This window comes from Henckelia pumila, chromosome 3, assembly GCF_033568475.1.
Source record: "Henckelia pumila isolate YLH828 chromosome 3, ASM3356847v2, whole genome shotgun sequence".
Lineage (NCBI taxonomy): Eukaryota > Viridiplantae > Streptophyta > Magnoliopsida > Lamiales > Gesneriaceae > Henckelia > Henckelia pumila.
The window spans coordinates 91,888,017-91,907,264 of record NC_133122.1 but is presented as its reverse complement, the minus strand read 5'-3'; the positions used below and the strand labels follow the sequence as shown (position 1 = coordinate 91,907,264).

At 27.4% G+C, this 19,248-nt stretch overlaps 1 protein-coding gene across 1 annotated transcript in view; it reads right to left on the bottom strand.

Moving 5' to 3' along the window:
- LOC140893482 (uncharacterized) overlaps positions 1-14,240 on the bottom strand; it is a 48,539-nt gene extending 34,299 nt beyond the window's left edge. Inside the window, exon 1 of the transcript XR_012153159.1 lies at positions 13,957-14,240. The gene's annotated coding sequence lies outside the window, so the exon portion shown is untranslated. The remainder of the gene's footprint in view (positions 1-13,956) is intronic.
- Positions 14,241-19,248: the final 5,008 nt, after the last annotated feature.

The window sequence follows — 19,248 nt, the reverse complement described above, 5'->3', positions numbered from 1 at the left end:
AAACATATTGATTTTATTTTCAGAATTTTCAATGTTTGTGATTATTTCATTAAGTTGTAGAGATTCATTTGTATTTTCTGAAGAATCTATTAAAAGATTAGAAATTTTATTTAATAATCCTACATTTAATTTTTTAAAATAATTTGCAGTGTGAATTTTTTTAAAACATTTAATGTTTTTGAAGTATTTTTCAGGACTTTGTTTGGAATTATTGAGTTTTTTGGGAGGTCTTTTATAAATTCTTTTATAAGGCTTTTCATAAAATTATTCTTTTGGTTTATTAAAACATTTTAGATTTTTCTCAAAAAATTTTCTATTTGAAATTTTATAGGTTTCTAGACAATTTCTTAAGTATTTTGAAGAAGAAGTTTTATTAGTATTTATATCTAATTGTTTAAAGTTAGTTTTTTTCATTTCCCATTTTAAGTGTTTTTATAATTTTAAATCTTGACAGATTTTTAAACCTTCTTGTTGGGTTTGACCAAAAACAAAATCACTGTAAGATATTATATGGTCATTGTTACTTTTTCTAATCTTATTTGTAAATCCGTAAGGAATTTTTCTTTTCAAAAGGGTTGATTAGAGTCTTCTTTAAGCATTACTCTAGTTAGAAAAGTATTTTTATACCATTGAAAATCATTTAATTTTTTATATTTTAAATTTGACAATAATTCAAAATTTTTATCTTTTAAATGTGTAAAATCACTAATAAATTATTAGAATTAAATTTGCTACAACATCTTGTTGCAGATTATCATTTTCATCAAGAATTGATATTCTTTTTTCATTTATGGAATTTAGAATTTCTTCTTGTTGTTGGATTGTAAGATAATAATCCCACCATCCTTTTATGTGACCAGAGAATCCTATTATGAGGAGTTCTGCAATTGTTTTATTATGTGTCCTGATCTGGGTTTTATAAGCTTTTGCAACCATAGTCATTTGTTGTAAAAGACTAAGGATGTTATATTTTGTCATTCCTTTTTTGTTTCAATTATAGACAAAAAAGAGACATTGAAATGATATTGTGCTAAAAGTTTAACTATTCCTAAATCTGGAGCATGGATTATTTGTAATGGTTGTTGTATGGGTAAATCCCAAGTTATCTTATCAACGTTTGTATGATTTTGGAATTGTTCTAAATATTCACTAATATTAGATTCATTATTTAAAATTTTATTCGTAGATTAGACATTGGGGTATCAAGGGCTATCAGATCTGTTAGTTTACTAGAGCCGTTAGTTGTAGGTGCTATTCTACTCAACTGATCTTGAACAGCTTTTATAAATTCAGACTTATTGTCTTGAATATTTTTAACAATAGTTTTTGATATTTGAAATGGTTTAAAAACTGAATTTTTTATTTCTATTTGAAAAGAAGATTTTTTAGGAAAAGGATATTCTAAAGAATTTTGAGTAGCATAGATTTCAAACCAATCAAAAAATAGAATATGTTTTTTATTAGCATTAATGTATTCATAAAATTTGTTTTGTATTAGTTTTCTAGAATCTAAATTTTTTTCAAAGAACCATAATCTCTTATTTAAATTATGTTTAGCATAAAAATCATCATGTAAAAATTGTTTATTTACTTCAAAATTTTCTATGATAATTTCTCCAGTATTAATTATCCTTTTAGAGTCATATGAGATTGTAGCAATAGAGTTTAAAGAGATAGATCTATTGAAACTTGAATCCATATATATATATATATATATATATATATATATATATATATATATACCAATTTCTTGAAAGCTTTTTATTTGATCACTCTTTTTCATTTCTAATGACTCGATTTTTCTTGCTAAAGATGCATGTTTGGCTTGAATATCTATATCATCTTTAAGATAATAAATACCAACCCCATTTGTTGAATTATTGATTTTATTTGGTGGTTCAATTGAGCCTATATTATCCCAATTTTTAGCATTTTCTGCTAATGACTCCAAATATTCCATAGTTTCATTCGGGTTTTTATCTTCAAAAGTTCAATTACACATGAATTCTATCATTTGTCTATCTTTAGGTATTAAACCTTCATGAAAGTGAGAAACTATCCTTCATATTTCAAAGCCATGATGTGGGCATGTATTTAGTAACTCTTTATATCTATCCCAGCATTGATAAAACGTTTCCCCTTGTTTTTTAGAAAAAGTTGTATTTAAAAGACTTTGTTCTATGGGAGGGGAAATTTTTTTTAAGAAATTGTGTTGTATTTCTTTCCATGATCTTATTGAGCTTGATCTCAAATTTTGTAATCATGTTTTAACTTTATATTTTAAAGAAAAGGGAAAAAACTTTAATCGAACTATATCCATGCTACAATTTTGATCATTATATGTGTTGCAAACCTCTTCAAAGTATTTCAGAATCTAAACCATAAAAATTTGGTAAAAGCTGAATGATTTGAGGTTTAAAATTGAAATTAGACGTATCAGGAGGAAAACTAAACAAGATGGTGTACTAGTTCTTATTGGATTCATATGATGCCTAAGTGTTCTTGGTTGATCATGTTCTTTATTATTATTATTATTATTATTATTATTATTATTATTATTATTATTATTATTATTATTATTATTATTATTATTATTATTATTATTATCTTTCATGTTTAAAATTTTTTCAGATACTCGAATAAGTCTACCACTTTGTTTAAGACTCCAAACAATCATACAATTAAAAACAACATACTATTTACATAGATAACATAATTAACTAAACTTAAACTGAATTTATACCTCCTGGAAACGACGCCAAAAACTTGTTATTACTTAAATTGTAATTCACCCAAGTGTAGGTTTTCTGCAAGTAATGTATTCGTAAGTACGAGATCGATCCACAGAGAGGATCTTTTAATTTTAAATTTAACAATTATATATTATAGATGGAAATATTATTATAAAATTTAAAGTACACAAATTATAAAATTGTCAAGGTTCATTATTAGTTTATTTAATATTTTTTAACAAAAATAAATAAAAGAGAATAATGTAACATCGATCCTATAAGAACAATTAAATATTTAAACAAGTATATCATATAATATAATTCTTAGTATATAAATATCAGATTAATTGATATTTAATACATGGTACCCATAATTATATATATAAATGCATAAATATAAATTGACATAAAAGTAAATGTTAGATTAAATCACAATATTTCATTTAGAATAACCGGAAGAGCCACACTATCGTCTAAACAAAATATGTGACTTAATTTATTAGGTGTGATAAAGTAAATGTTAGATGTGATAAAGTAAATGTTAGTGTTAAGTTAATTAAATCATATATTTCATTTAGAATAACCGGCAGAGGCATGCTATCGCCTAAATAAAATATATAATTTAATTATAATTAGATACATATATATTTATAGTATATAATAATGTAATATTTATTGTATCATATTAAACAAAAAATCATTGTAATCACTTTCAAGGTACCTTTGATGTAAATAGATAACAATGAATCATCCAAAATTATACCTACAAATAAAGATCAATTAGTAAAATGAAAAATAGATAAAGGAAGAATATACAAAAATATAAACAATCTTACTTGTCCAATAATGAAACCTTTTCATCTTGACATTAATGGATTTAGCTTGCCATCAACATAAAACTCAAGAATAAGGATAAAGGAAATTTCATACTTGAACTTTAGAAATATGCACACTAAAACTTTTATTCTCACACTTATACACACAATATTTATTTTACAAACGAGGAACTTGCCTCTATAGCTAATAAAACACCTCTATTTATAGGCCGAATGAGAACAAGAGTCCAAGACTCCATAAATGTCAAGTAATAAAGTTGGCAACTTATTGTCTCCTTCAACGTCAAAGCCATGACCCTACTTTAATTTGCATGTTTGATGACTTAAACCACCGAATTGGATTTTCCATAAAACATCACACACATAGAAAATTTTTGTAGATGATTTTGGACATATGATTCACTCTATTTGGATAAAAGATGAAATAATTATGATATTTTTACTACAAGCTGGTCATAGTAAAAGTAAATCTGTCTCATTTTTATGTTTGCACATTTTGATCATCTTAATTAGGTTTTTATAATTTATTGTCTTCTACAAAGTTGAAAATGCCTCATTTGTGATTCTACAAGATTTAAAATTACTCCAATATGACCCTTTGTAGCTTGAGTAATTTTATTTTTACCGAACCTGCACAAACTATAAAATACAACATTTTTATTAAAACATTTAAAGATAAACACATAACACTAAAATAATATAACTTTATAATTTAAATGAAACTTAAGTTTTAAAACACAACTTTTAACATATAATTAATAACTAATTTTAAGTTTCATCACACCCCCAAACCGGCTTATTACTAGTCCCTTAGAAATAAAATATCATAAAATCACAAGTTAGATTTTTATTCCTTATTACATATATTCAAATTTGCAAACTTTGAAATTTTAAAACACACCTTTAAGGAAATCATATGTTTATTTATAAATCTTGTTATCAACTAATATATAATTGGATGGGTTATACATATATATTTCACACTATATCAAAATATTAAATATATATTATTAATATATATATATATATATATATATATATATTCTCAAAACTTTGAGAATAATATAATTAAAATGATAATAGAAAGTATTTTCATAACATGTATAATATCAGGAATGTTAATATAAAAGTCTCAACTTCATTTTCTCTCGGATTAAAGTATCTCATAAATGGTTGTTTTTCACACATGGATTTGGATGAAAATTATACACTCATTGAAAATGGCTAATATTTAAAGTAGACAATCAAATAATCCAATATTAAAAAATAAGATAGGATAATTTACAAAGAACAAACTCATTTTGTTTTGTTTTTTTTACCCTTGGCTGCAAAGTTGTTTTTACATAACCAAACACCTTCAATAAACTTTGAAAATGTAACACTTTTTTTCAAATTTTATTTATATATTTTTTTATGTGGTAAATCTATTAAGAATTTAAATTTAGAATTATAGTAATGGTATTAATACCTTATATCATTACAATCAAACTTCAAAAAACTTTGCAACCAATTTTTTTAGGGTGAATTGGTGTTCAGTCCCTAAATTCAAAAGCAAATTAAGAATCAGTCCCTTGTCAGAAAAAATTTGTATGCACTCCCTGGACCCACATTATTTTTTTCGGATAAAATTAAGTACAAAACATTGAAAATATGGTACAAATACAAGATATTTGAGCACTAATTGTTCAAGATCGAGTGCAAAAAATATAATTTTGAGTATAAAATCTAAACATCTTTATTAATGTGAACTTGCAACATGTGTTTGAGTACTCAAAAATCATATATTTGTACCAGATCTAACACATTGGGTACTCAAAAATCACATATGCGTACCATATTTTCAATGTTTTGTACCGATTTTGATCCAAATAAGATAAATGTGTTATTAATATCAATATTTTTTAGTTCTCGAAAATCATATATTTATACTAGATGTAACATATTTGATACTCAAATATCATGTATTTGTACCATATTTTTCATGTTTTGTACCAAATTTCATCCGAAACAAAACATATGGGCCCAGGGAGTTTAAACAAAGTTTTTTTCTGACAGGGACTGATTACCAATTTAAGTTTAGATTTGGGGACTGAATTATAAATTACCGATTTTTTTAATGGGTTTATTCTAATAATTAACCATTTCTTAATAATCAATAAAAGCTTATAAGTTGTTTTCTCAATGCTTACATCTCACTCACAAAATTTTTGTGAGTATATATATTACACTTTTACAAATTAATTCCTTCCATTATAACATGGTACTATTCATGTAATCAATATAACTTTTAACTATATACTCATAAAAGTTTTAGAAAATATTTTATTTGAAATCACACAATTATATATTTATTTATAATTTATTTCTCATAAATTATATATTTTCAATTAAATTTATGAAAAGAAATATAAATACTACATATAAACAAAAAGAATACATTTTTTCAGTAGTTTGAAATTTAAATATATATATGAAATATTAAAATATAATCTATTGTGATAATATGATAAACAATAACTAGTGCGTCTTAGGAATTTTTGACTCTTTACTCTGCCATTGAAAAGAATAAATATTAATATTATAGTAATATATATATATATATATATGTTATAATTTTTTTAACAGAAAACATAAAAGAACAATAACTAATGCGTCTCAGGATTTTTTAACTCCTTACTCTGCCATTGGACAAAAATATATATTATTATTATAGAAATTTTTTTATTATTATCATTTTTTTTCAATAATAAAAAAATAAAAGAAAGATAAATAAATAAAGAAGAAGGAAGAAGATAGCACATACCTTATAAAATTTTTTAAAAAAACATAATGAAAAACGTACCATTGGATTACAATATTTTTATTTTCTTACTCTTGGATGTTGACCAATCAAGTTGAGATAATAATGGATATGGTTCATAAGTAAATCCTTGATGTAAATTAATAAGCTCACTTTCATCTGTAGCAGAAATCAACATCTTTCTCGATGCTTGTGATATGAATCCCTGTTCCACATTATCGAGAAATGATATTAGTTTATCATAATAATTATTAATATTTAACAAATCGATTATCTTATGGTGAATATTTAATTGTGCCCAACAAACAGTGTGAAAAGTTTTCTCCAAAGTACCAAAATCTCCTGGAAAAGCAATGAAAGCGTCTGAATGATCAATCATTTGATTAATCCACTCATACATAATATCCACTTTCATTTCTTCCCCTATTGTTCCTCCAGTAAGATTAGTCAAATTTGTTGGGATAATACCCAAGACTTCACTTCCCCCGTCTTGGGTTGCTTTGACGATTTTTCCCATCAATCCTATACTACCACCATCATAGGCCAAATGAATCTTCTTCTCTCCAAGTATTTTTCCAAGTTTTTCTGATTTTTCTTAATAGATTGAATCTTTCCCTGTACTAGATCCACAAAATACACAAATATTTCGAATTTTGTTTATTGAAAAACTTGACATACTCTCTCTCTCTCTCTCTCTCTTTTATGTAAAGAAAATTCAAGCATACATTTATAAAAAAATAATTATACGAAAATTCAAAATATATATGAATAATAAAACACATACACACACATATAAATACCTGAAATGAAAAATATATATTACCATCCTAGAATGTACCATTTATCCCTTGACGTTGGAGTTTAGATACGCAATTCTTGTAATAGAAGACATACATGATCTAAATTAAATGCAAGACAATCTATATAACGATCCCTCTCATAATAAAATTTTGTCCACAATTTGAAAAGTTCGTTTTGCACGTATCCACTAAAATGCGTCTCAAGAAACATTGGATGTGGATCCAATGGTTCTTTACTCAGGTCATTCCTAATGAGTAATATTGTATCTTCTCTATTTGCGGATGTTATTCCAATATTTCTACCTCGTCCCTCACAAGTCCACATAGCACATTTGTAACATCCACCTATTTTTTTAGCTCTACGTTTTTTAGCATAACTACTTTTTCCAAATCCAGGCATTTGTTTAATAATTATCTTACTTGCTTCCCCCATCAAGTCGAACATTTGCTTCAATAATAAAGCGAATATCGTCGGGTATAAATCCTATTTTAGCATCCATGACGATCGATATTCGCTTTATTATTGAAGCAAAGATTTGACTTGATGGGAAAGCAAGTAAGATAATTATTAAAAAATGCCTGGATTTGGAAAAAGTAGTTATGCTAAAAAAACGTAGAGCTAAAAAAATAAGTGAATGTTACAAATGTGCTAGGTGAACTTGTGAGGGACGATGTAGAAATATTGAAATAACATCCGCAAATAGAGAAGATAAAATATTATTCATTAGGAATTTCCTGAGTAAAGAACCATTAGATCCCATTCCAATGTCTCTTAGACGCATTCCAGTAGATACGTGCAAAACGAACTTTTCAAATTGTGGACAAAATTTTATTATGAAAGGAATCGTTATATAGATGGTCTTGTATTTAATTTAGATCCTGTATATCGCCTATCACAAGAATTGGGTATCTCAACTCCAACGTCAAAGGATAAATGGTACTTTCCACGACGGTAATATATATTTTTCATTTCAAGAATTTATATGTGTGTATGTGTTTTACTATTTATATTTTGAATTTACGTATAATTGTTTTTCTATAAATGCATGCTTGAATTTTCTTTACAAAAAAAGGAGAGAGAGAGAGAGAGAGAGAGAATATCAACGAAAATATGTCAAGTTCTTCATTAAACAAAATTCGAAATATTTGTATATTTTGTGGATCTAGTACAGGGAAAGATTCAATCTATGAAGAAAAAACAGAAAAACTTTGAAAAATACTTGGAGAGAAGAAGATTCATTTGGTCTATGTTGGTGGTAGTATAGGATTGATGGGGAAAATCGACAAAGCAGCACAAGACGGGGGAAGTGAAGTCTTGGGTATTATCCCAACAAATTCGACTAATCTTATTGGAGAAACAATAGGGGAAGAAATGAAAGTGGATAATATGCATGAGCGGATTAATCAAATGATTGAACATTCAGACGCTTTCATTGCTTTGCTAGGAGGTTTTGGTACTTTCGAAAAAAAATTTCACACTGTCTGTTCGGCACAACTAAATATTCACCATAAGCCAATCGGTTTGTTAAATGTTAATAATTACAATGATAAACTAATATCATTTCTTGATGATGTTGTGGAACAGGGATTCATATCACAAGCATCGAGAAAGATGTTGATTTCTGCTACAGATGAAAGTGGACTTATTAATTTACTGCAATGATTTACTTATGAACCGGATCCATTATTATCTCAACTTGATTGGTCAACATCCAAGATTAAGAAAAATAAAATATTGTAATCCAACGGTACGTTTTCCATTATGTTTTTTTAAAAAAAAACTTTATAAGGTATGTGTTATCTTCTTCCTCTTTTTATTATTCTATATTTATTTATCTTTCTTTTATTTTTTAATATTGAAAAAAGTAAATGATAATAATTAAAAAATTGCTAGAATAATAATGTTTAATTTTTTTTCCATTGGAAAAGTAAAGAGTAAAAAACTCCTGAGACGTATTAGTTATTGTTCTTTTATGTTTTTGTTAAAAACCTCTATATATATATACACACACACAACTATATATATATTGCTATAATATTAATATTTATTCCTTTCAAGGGCAAAGTAAGGAGTCAAAAACTCCTGAGACGCATTAGTTATTGTTTATCATATTATCACAATAGATTAGTTTTTAATATTTCATATATTTAAATTGAAAACTACTGAAAAGATGTAGTATTTTTGTTTATATGTAATATTTATATTTCTTTTTATCAATTTAATAGAAAATATATAATTTATGGGAAATAAATTATAAATAAATATATAATTGTGTGATTTCAAATAAAATATTTTATAAAACTTTTATGAGTATATAGTTAACGTGATATTGATTACATGAATAGTAACATGTATAGTTGGAGGAATTAATTTGTAAAAGTTTAATATATATTCACACAATTTTTTTGAGTGAGAGGTGAACATTGAGAAAACTACTTATAAGCTTTTATTGATTATTAAGAAATGATTAATTACTAGAATAAACCCATTAAAAAAACTTATTGCAAAGTTTTTTGAAGTTTGATTGTAATGATATAGTGTATTAATACAATTACTATAATTCTCAATTTAAATTCTTAATAAATTTACCTCATAAAAAAATATAAATAATCTTAGAAAAAAAAGTGTTACATTTTCAAAGTTTATTGGAGGTATTTGGTTATGTAAAAACAACTTTAAGTCAATGGTAAAAAAAAAAAAAACAAAATGAGTTTGTTCTTTGTAAATTATCCTGTCTTATTTTCAATATTAGATTATTTGATTGTCTACATTAAATATTATCCATTTCAATTAGTGTACAATTTTTATCCAACTTTATGAGTGAAAAACAACCATTTATGAAATACTTTAATTCGAGAGAAAATGTAGTTGAAACTTTTACATTAACATTCCTGAAATTATATACATGTTATGAAAATACTGTCTATTATCATTTTAATTATATTATTCTCAAAGCTTTTATAAAATATATATTTAATATTTTTATATAGTGTGAAATATATATGTACAACTCATCCAATTATATATTAATATATTAGTTGATAAAAATATATATAAATAAACATATGATTTCCTTAAAAGTGTGTTTATAGGTGTGATGATACTTAAAATTAGCAATTAATTATCTGTTAAAAGTTGTGTTTTAAAACTTAAGTTACATTAAATCATAAATTTATATTATTTGTGTTACGAGTATATATTTAAATGTTTTACTAAAAATATTGTATTTTACGGTTTGGGCAGGTTTGGTAAAAATAAAATTACTCAAGCTACAAAGGTCATATTGGAGTAATTTCAAATCCTATAGAATCATAAATGAGGCATCTTCAACTTTGTAGAAGATAAGAAATTCCAACAACCTCATTAAGATGATCAAAATGTGCAAACATCAAATAGGAGACATATTTACTTTTACTATGATCAGCTTGCAGTAAAAATATCATAACTATTTCACCTTTTATCCAAATGAAGTGTATCATATGTCCAAAATCATCTACAGAAAATTTTCTACGTGTTTAATGTTTTATGGAAAATTCAATTCGGTGGTTTATGTCATCAAACATGTCAATTAAAGTAGGGTCAAGGCTTTGATATTGAAGGAGACAACAAGTTGCAAAATTTATTACTTGACATTTATGGAGTCTTGGACTCTTATTCTCATTTGACCTATAAATAGAAGTATTTTATTAGTTTTGGATGCAAGTTCTTCATTTGTAAAATAAATATTGTGTGTATAAGTGTGAGAATAAAAGTTTCAGTGTGCATATTTCTCAAGTTTAAATATGAATTTTTTTTATCCTTATTTTCGAGTTTTATGGTGATGGCAAACTAAATCCATTAATGTCAAGGTGAAAAAGTTTCATTATTGATCAAATAAGATTGTTTATATATTTTTTATATTCTTACTTTATCTATTTTTTTACTAATTAATCTTTATTTTTAGGTATAATTTTGGATGATTCATTGTTATCTATTTACATCAAATACTTAGTACATTGAAAGTAGTTACCTTGATTTGTTGTTTAATATGATATAATAAATACTACATTATTATATAATAAAAACATATATGTATCTAATTATAATTAAATTATATATTTTATTTAGACGATAGCGTGTCTCTGTCTGTTAGTCTAAATGAAAAATATAGTTTAATTAACTTAACACTAACGTTTACTTTATCACATCTAACATTTACTTTATCACATCTAACATATTAAGTCACATATTTTGTTTAGACGATAGCGTGACTCTGCCGGTTGTTCTAAATGAAATATTGTGATTTAATCTAACATTTACTTTTATGTCAATTTATATTTATGCATTTATATATATAATTATTGGTATTAAATATCGGTTAATCTCATATTTATATAGTGAGAACATATTATATGATATACTTATTTAAATATTTAATTGTTTTTATAGGACAGTTGTTATAGTATTCTCTTTTATTTATTTTTTTTAAACAATCTTAAATAAACCAATAATGAATCTTTGAGCCTTGAAAATTTTATAATTTGTGTATTTTAAATTTTATAATAATCTTTTCATCTAGAATCTATAATTGTTAAATTTAAACTTAAAACATTATCTTTGTAGATCGATCTCGTACTTACGAATATATTACTTGCAGAAAATGCAAGGGCACTAGTGTTGTCACAATACAACAAGACTGGATTAACTCCATTTGGAATAATGCCAAACTCTTGGACAAAATTCCTCATCCAAACTGCCTCTTTGGCTACAGTAGACGCTGCAATGTATTTGGCTTCTGTGGTGGAATCCGCAACTGTGTCTTGCTTGGAACTCTTCCAAGAGACAGCAGCACCATTAAGCATGAATACAGAACCAGAAGTCGATTTCGAATCATCCACATCACATTGAAAGCTAGAATTAGTATAGCCTTCCAATTTTAATTCTCCACCCCCATAAACCATGAACAAATTATTAGTCCTTCTCAAGTACTTAAGAATATCTTTCACGACTTTTCAATGTAATGGACCAGGGTTCGCCTGATATCTATTTGCAACACTCAGAGCATATGCTACATCAGGACGCATTGATATCATACCGTCCATGATACTACCAATGGTTGACGCGTAGGAAACACGTGTCATCATCTCTATCTCTTCATCAGTCTTAGGGTACATTGATTTAGATAGAGCAACATCATGATACATTGGTAAGTATCATCTTTTGAACTCTTCCATAGAGATTTTTTTAGTATGATATCAATATAAGTGGCTTGGGTGAGCCCTAACATCCTCTTTGATCTATCTCTATAGATTTGTATTCCCAATACATAGGATGCTTCACCCATGTCTTTCATGGAAAATTTACTTGCTAACCACACTTTAGTTTATTGCAATAATCCTACATCATTTCCAATCAAGAGGATATCATCAACGTAAAGTACTAGGAATGTCACTGCACTCCCACTAACTTTCTTGTACACACACGATTCCTCTGGATTTTTAACAAAACCAAACTCTTTGATATTGTTATCATATCTGAGATTCCAACTCCTATATGCCTGCTTGAGACCGTAGATCGATCTCTGAAGTTTTCATACATTATTCTAACATATATCATAATATGACAATTAAATAAATAAGGATGATCGATTGCCAATACTATTCGATCCATGTGAGCCAAACATGGATCCAAGCCCGAATCCTAGGTAAATGTAGGGATGCAAATGCAACTTATTACATAAGCTTCCAATATTTTACATGTCTTCGTCTTGATCATTGGACCCACTATCTTCCAATCTTGGTCTCCCACTATTTCAAATAATTGCATTTGAATAGTCATGACACATAAGGGATACATTTTATGTGGTGTGAACGAGCCATAAACCAGACCCACTTTTATTTTATTAAATAAAATTATACAAGTTGAGACATAAAAAATATCCTAACATACACCTAGCACATTGGTCATGGCTCTCGATCATCCCTTATGCATATAATATCATATATTATAAAATCTATCAAGTCATGTATCTTGTAATTTTATTACTAACCGCCATAATTATTAAATGAATTAACAAATTAAATAAACTCATTTATTTAATTTCCAATTAATTCAATAATAATTAATTTCGTGTAAAGCTCATTTTAATATAAATAATTAAAATCACATTCTAATTATTTATTTAATAAGAAAATATTTATAATTTTACTAAAATTAATTTTAAGGATAAACATGTCAAATTTTCGCAAAATATTAGTTGTATCCAAATATTTAAAATTATAAAAATAGCAACGACCCGAGACTCCTTTCTAAAAAAACCCATGGAAGAGGCTGCCCGAAAATTTTCCGGGCAGCCCGCCTCTTCGCCCATACGCTGCCCGAACAATTCGGGCAGCCTGCATTGTTCGGGCAGCTTGCAATTTTGCTGTACGAACCAAGTGCAATCATGAATTGCAATTCACAATTCATAATTGCAATTCACAATTGAGCCCGTGCAGTAAGGCCCAATATTAATTGTGTATTGCAATTCATGTACACGATACTGTAGAAATTCGAGAATAGCAAATTACAAAAATTTAAGGCACTGCGATTTTTAATTTTTCTCAATTTTTTTATGCGATTAAAAGTAAAAACTCAACATGAAATTAACCATGTGATATAGAGAACTTGACTCTAATACCAACGTTGGTGTACAATTTTTCTCGTGTCCAAGTTGTAATGAAAGTTTTAAAATATTTTTTTTGACGTTCAAAATTTGCTTGGGCACTCGTATTGTTAAAAGATCATTCAAATGTGTTATGAAATATACCTTCGGTGAATAAATTCACTTGGCTCCATCTATTCCGTGATTAGCGAAAATAGCTCTTGTTGTATATCCTTACGAACAATCAACTGAAATATCTCATTTCTTGGATCTTCAAATCAAATCCACGAATGAATTTCTTGTTCCTATTCTTAATTACATTTAAGAAGAAGAATAAATTTTCGTTGTCGAGATTAAATGAAAAAATTGATCGAATCAATTCTTCAATTAAGCTTCTGGGTGCCGAAGGTTTGCAAGAAGAAGAGCAAAGCTTCTGCCTCTCCTTTTGAGAGCTTCTCAATTGTGAAATAATTGGAGTTGCCGACACTCGCTTTCAATTCTACATTGAGGATTGCAATTGCCGACACTATTATTGAATTATTGAAGACTCGGGTTCAATAATTTTGCATACAATAAATGATTCCCATTAATTTGAAGCAATAATGTAAATATATATATATATATTAATAATAATAATAATAATAAAATATGGTCCCACCATATTTAATTAAATATATATATATATCATTATATATCCATATATATCCTATATATATCTATATTTATGCATCATGGGCTTTTTACAATGTTCTCAAAATTTCTATAAGTTTTTATAAACTTATTTATAAGCTTATCTATCGATTGAATCAAATTTGTTTATCACAAATTCAACTCTTTGAATTTATTATCTCAAGAAGAACAGGGAAACTAGTACTTGTGTGACCCTCAATGGTTCAGAGATATAGCTAGCCGTGAGTTCATAACTCTTTGTGATTCAGGACATTGTCCTTTATGTGGGCTTACCCTTATTAGCCTCATTCTATGCATCAACTCCGTGATCATAGGAATGTCAGAATTCATTTCTGATTTGACCCTTCGAATCATAGTAGAAGCGTTAAGTAGCATCGCCCCATGATTCCCTAGGTATCACTTATAGTTCCTGCAAGAACAAATCGATTATGGTTAACGTACAGTATTACAATCTTTCATCTTATATATCCTGATCAAATCTGCAACCATTGGTTCATCGAGGGTCGCATATGAATTTCGATAATGATATGATGCATCTTTGAGAATATTTAGTGGCATTACATGTGCAACTAGGTAACTCCTTTACCCTAATGCGCATCTCATACTCTGGCCAGAGATTCCATGCACTATTATCTCATTAGATCACACGGGATATCCACACCCGTAGGTTAGCGGTGAATTCCCGACTACAATGCACTGGCTCCTACATGTGTCGCAACTATACCCAATCTCGCCATCTGATGATCCTCATGGAGTCGGTAAACGAGTTAAAGCACAGTCCTAGCATGTAGAGCCTCAGTGTTATCTCGGATCTTAAGGACTAATGATGTACAACCATAACCACAGACTAATCCACTCGATGAATGATAACTAATTGGGAAGTCCGAGGGAGGGTAATTCAGTGAACTCATCATATGAGCACCAATCCGTATTATTGAACATCTCTATGTCCATACCAATGAAACGTGGTAATATCATCACAGATTTTAGTCTCGAGCTCGAGCGATCCTTATCCTTATTTTGGATGGCTCAATCGACTAGGAACTCGATTTAAAATATACATGTGTTTCATGATTGTCATCACACGCACAACCTCTTATTTATTTACTATAGTATATTCAAGGTCTTTATCTATGAAACTTGCATGTGTATACAGATAAAGAAAATGCCAAAATTAAATAAAAAAGTAATTATATTAAAATAAAGATGGTTTATGACACTTGAGTCAATAAAATCCCTAGCCAACAGTTAGCCTGCAGGACGACCGAAATATTATTCAACAACTGAAAAAGAAATACTTTCAGCAGTGTTTGCATTAGATAAATTTCGATCCTATTTAGGGTTTCTATTATTTTTAATGTAAAAATTAAATTCAATTTCAAAAATAACGTGAAATTAAAAAATTTGCAAGAATAACGTAAAAAGTCATTGTGAATGGCGGACGCTCGATTATTTTAATCGAGCGTTTGCCACCAACTGTGGCGGACCGCTGCCAACAAGGCATCGTCCGCTGCACACTGCAGCGGACGCTGCCTACATGGCAGCCCCCACCCAATCGATGTCACTGCAGCGGACGCTGCCTACATGGCAGCCCCCACCCAATCGATGTTAATGCGTATCAAATTAAATAGTGGAGGTGCGCTCAATTATTTGCTCAATTATCCGAATGGCTTTTAAATACACTTCGCACAATCTGCTCAATTATCTGTCTCGTTCTCTCAAATCTCTCTTCAATTTTTTGCTGTTCGTCGGGCTCAGTATTCGCCTAATCTCTTCTCCAAATATCTCGTTCATCGACTTCAATTTTCGTCTTCGTATATGCGTAATTTTACATTCAAAATTATGTTTTATATATGCGTAATTGTCGTATATTATTTATATATATATTGTGTATATATTCATATATATAGATATATATCAAATATATTTATATTATTATATATATATATATATATATATATATATATATATTTATATTTATATATGTATACACGATATTTATATGTGTATATATATATATTTATATTTATATATGTATACACGATATTTATATGTGTATATATACGATATATATATATATATAGAGTTTTGCTATCCTGTCCACCCACTGTGCCCACCTAATGTGCCCACCATGAGGTGGCACTGAACTATTGGACGCATAATTCATCACATCCAATAGTTGAGTGTCACCTCATGGTGGGCACATTAGGTGGGCACGGTAAGTGGGCAGGATAGCAAAATTGTATATATATATATATAAAAATATATAAATTTCATATTTTGAGCATTTATATTATTTGCGATGTGGCGTATATATGTATACACGATATTTATATGTGTATATATACGATATATATATATACACGATAAATCGATATTTGTATATAAAATGTTCATATATATATATCGTATATCGTGTATAAATATATACGTGTGTATATATCGTATATATATATATATATATATATATAGAGATTTCATATTTTGAGCACTCATATTATCTTGCGATGTGGCGTTATATATATATATATATTTATTTACATATTTATATATATTTATATATATATATTTATATTTATATATATGTATCATGTATATGTATATATATATTTATATATATATAAATATATATACGATAAATAGATATTTTTATATATATTTATTCATATATATATATATATATATATATATCTTATATCGAGTATATACATATATATTTTTTATATAAATTATATTTATATAGAATATTAAAAAAAACCAAGTTATATATATATATATATATTTTATATTTTGAACACTCATATTATATGCGATGTGATGTTATATGTATATATATATATTTATTCATATATATTTATTTATATATTTATATTTATATATATGTATCGTGTATAAATATATACGTGTATATATATATTTATATTTACGATATATATATATATATAGATATTTATTTATATTTTTATTTAAATTATATTTATATAGAATATTTTAAAAAACCAAGTTATATATATATATATATATATTTAAATATTTATATATATATATATAAATAAATATCACTATTTTTTATTATCATATTATTATACCACGGGATTTCATATTGTTAGGTTATTTTTTGATCAATTATGGTAACTAATTTTGTCAGGATGACAACAAATCGAGAGCCAGAAGATCTCAGTGTTCTATATTTACAAGAAACACATATTTTGTCAACAGTTTCTACAGAAAATGTTGATAAGATAATTAGAGTCAAACGATCAGATAATTTGATTTGGGATTTATATAATGAAAATGGTTTGCACAGTCGTGTGATATAACATATTTAAATTACATGGGGATATATGATGTTTTGATGTGTGAGTCTCGAATTTATGATAATCATTTGATTACTGCTCTTGTTGAACGATGACGACGTGAGACACACACGTTTCATTTTAGATGTGGTGAAACAACCATCACTTTACAAGATAATTCCATTATTTGGGGTCTGCCTATTGATGGTGAGCCAGTAACTGGTATAGATGCTTCACACAAAGTTGAAGAATGACAACATATATGTTTGAATTTGTTGGGATTTACGCCACTGACATCACATTTCAAAGGTGGTCACTTGTCGATGACCTCTTTATATGAACATTGCACGGCTGCACCTATCAATGATAATAGTCCAAAAGATGATGTCGTAAAATATACCCGTTGTGTTGCATTAATGATTATTGGAGGAATCATGTTTCCAGATTATCAAGGAGGATCTGTTAGACTTATTTTTTTGCAACTACTCCGGGATATTAATCACATCAGATCTTACAGTTGGGAAAGTGCAGTTTTGGCGTTCCTATATCGTGAGTTATGCAATGCCACACGTATAGGAAAAACTACAAATAAGTGGACCTCTATATATCCTTCAGGTATAAAATAAATTTTTTTGAGATATAATATCATATCATATTTTAATAATTTTTTGATTTTATTCATTATTAATGACAGATATGGGCATGGAGCAGAATTAAATTTGTTAACCCTGATCTGAATGGATTATATCTTCTTGTGCCTCAAAATACAGAAGATGAAAATATTCCATTTGCTCCTTATGGTGCACGGTAATATTTAAAAACTTAGTATCATTATATAAATTATAACTTTATTTTCTCATAACTATAATAATATTTTTTTTTAGGTGGTTAAATGTGTTTCGTTATACTCATACACTAACATACGCTCTTAGAATTATAAGAGATAGTTTTGATCGTATGAATAATGACGAGGTGTGTTATTTGGCTTATTGAAACTTTACAATATTTAAATAATTTATATTTATTAATTAAAAAATATTTATTTATATTATTATTATGCAGTTTAACTGGATAGTTTACAACAAAAAAGATTCAGATGTTAAATTGGTCATTGATGCATACGATAATAGAATCTGGCGATGTGTTTGTCCTCTAATATGTTTTGAAATTGTGGAGATGCATCGTCCAAACCGAGTGATGAGGCAATTCAAAATGCGTCAATCTGTTCCAAGACCTTCAGTTGACTACTATGACCTACATAACATTAGTAGAATAGGTCATCGCAACACAGATTAGAGGGAACATCACCAAAATGCTATAAATTCTTGGAATAACAAATTGAATCATGTTGCTCGAGGCGATCGACATGAAAGATCTAATCAGCAGACCGATGATGATTATTTTCCATGGTTTGAGCGCATTACTGTACTCATTATATCGCCTATAGTCTTTGGGCTTGGTTTCTGGCCAT